The sequence below is a fragment of the Arachis ipaensis genome, chromosome B07, assembly GCF_000816755.2.
Source record: "Arachis ipaensis cultivar K30076 chromosome B07, Araip1.1, whole genome shotgun sequence".
Lineage (NCBI taxonomy): Eukaryota > Viridiplantae > Streptophyta > Magnoliopsida > Fabales > Fabaceae > Arachis > Arachis ipaensis.
The window spans coordinates 95,690,285-95,692,586 of NC_029791.2; the positions used below are offsets into that span (position 1 = coordinate 95,690,285).

General features: G+C 28.5%; 1 long non-coding RNA gene across 1 annotated transcript in view; it reads right to left on the reverse strand.

The window, feature by feature from the left end:
* The window catches only part of LOC110264281, a 25,722-nt gene that overhangs the window by 21,044 nt on the left and 2,376 nt on the right, over positions 1–2,302 (reverse strand). The window lies entirely within an intron of this gene.

The window sequence follows — 2,302 nt, forward strand, 5'->3', positions numbered from 1 at the left end:
TTTTATGTTTGAGTGTACATATAACAATTATTTTATTTTATCAAATAGTTAAAAACAATTTTGTCAGTAAAGGATAAAATTATTATAAATAGAATAATTCTTCATAAGATAAGGGCCAGAAATATCATTGAAGTTAATGGGTTAATACTCAAATTCGTTCCCGAAAGATTATGTTATCTTCATTTTCGTTTTCGAATAATTTTTTTAATAAAATTAGTCCGTGAAAGATAAAAAAATAAGTTAAATTAGTCATTCTGTCAGTTGAACGATGACGTGGCACGTTAAGTGTCACGTGGCATGATGACGTGGCACGCCACGTGGCAGATCAACGCCACAGTCAACGCCATGTGGCAGGTCATCGACACGTGGCACGCCACATGGCAGGTCAGTGACACGTGGCATACCCAGGTCAACGTCACGTATCACTTGACATGTAAAAAAGATTTTTATAGTCAAAATAGTCCTTGAAAGTCCAGACATAAGTCATTTTCATCCCTCAAATTTTAAAAATTAGTCAAACTAGTTCTTATATAATTTTTTTATTTTTCTTCATAATATTAAATTTAAAATATTTTTTGATACTACTAATTTTAATAGAAATGTAATTGACAAACAAAACATTAGTAATTGTATCTTTTCTTCTTAAAATTTTTTTTCAATAAAATTATCTCTCTCCTTTAATTCTTCTCAAAATCTCTCTTATTCTTTTCTATTCTAAAACATTTTTCTTACATACATTTTGCTGGAATATATATATATATACTCAAAATTGAAATGTATGTATTTATTAACCTAAACAAAGTTATATGCTCGGAATCAAAATTTATGTATATTAAGCTAAACAAAGTTATACCACTATTTTTTTTCTTACATACATCTTTTTTTTACTGGAATATATATATATTCCAGTAAAATGTATGTAAGAAAAATGTTTTAGAATAGAAAAGAATAAGAGAGATTTTGAGAAGAATTAAAGGAGAGAGATAGTTTTATTGAAAAAAATTTTTTAAGAAGAAAAGATACAATTACTAATGTTTTGTTTGTCAATTACATTTCTATTAAGATTAGTAGTATCAAAAAATATTTCAAATTTAATATTATGAAGAAAAAATAAAAAAAATTATATAAGGACTAGTTTGACTAATTTTTAAAATTTGAGGGATAAAAATGACTTATGTTTGGACCTTTAAGGACTATTTTGACTATAAAAATCTTTTTTACATGTCAAGTGACACGTGGCGTGCCACGTCATCATGCCACGTGGCACTTAACGTGCCACGTTATCGTCCAACTGACAGAAGGACTAATTTGACTTATTTTTTATTTTTCAGGGACTAATTTGATTAAAAAAATCATTTAAGGACGAAAATAAAGATCGCGTAATCTTTCATGGACGAATTTGAGTATTAACACTGAAGTTAATATGCCTTTCTTTTCTTCCACTTTTCCATTCAAACAAACGAAATAAATAAATCATTTTTTTCCCATCTAAATATACTTGTGGAAATTAAAAATTCTATTCAACTTCTTCCTTTTCTTTCCTTTATGGTTAGTTCTCTCTTCCCCACTTCCTTCCAAGTTCCAACCAAACAAAGCTTTAATTAATTATAGGTTGATTTGTTCCTCCTTGACCAATTCCCTAAAATGAAGAGTTGGATGCATTAAAGGTCTAAAAATCTCGGTATTCAATCAACGACTTTCTACTCTTGGTTCCAAATTTTATTTGCAAGAAGAGGAAATGATAGTACTAATAAGCTCACAAGCTCAAAGAGTATAGGCTGATATAGTAGTAGTAAGTAGTAGTAGGCATTTGCTCTCAGACTCTGAATTAAATTCTGCAACCAACCACGCATTTAATGCAACCCTTCTTGGCTTTCTCCTCAAATTACCTTCGAAATTATCCGTTCGTTTTTTTTTTTCAGGAATTTATTTAATGAATTTCCTTAATTCTTGATTTAAAGTGTAAAAACAAACATTTCACTCTTAATAATGTCTGTTTGAAATGATTATCTTAGAACATTTTTTTTTGACAGGGATTTTCTTAGAACTTCGCTCTGTAGAATATATTCTAAAATTAAAGTTATAATGTCAAAGGTACGTATAATATTTGTTTTTTAATTAATGTATAAATAAGTAAGTTTGGTAAACCAAAATGTGTGCAAAACAGCATTATTGATTTATTGTATGTGTTTTGAAGTAATGATAGTATACGACAAAATAACTAAATAATTATATAAATAATGGATACATGTTCCTCCTCCTTCAGTTCCCTCGTTTTCAGAAGAGGCAGGTACCTCATTAT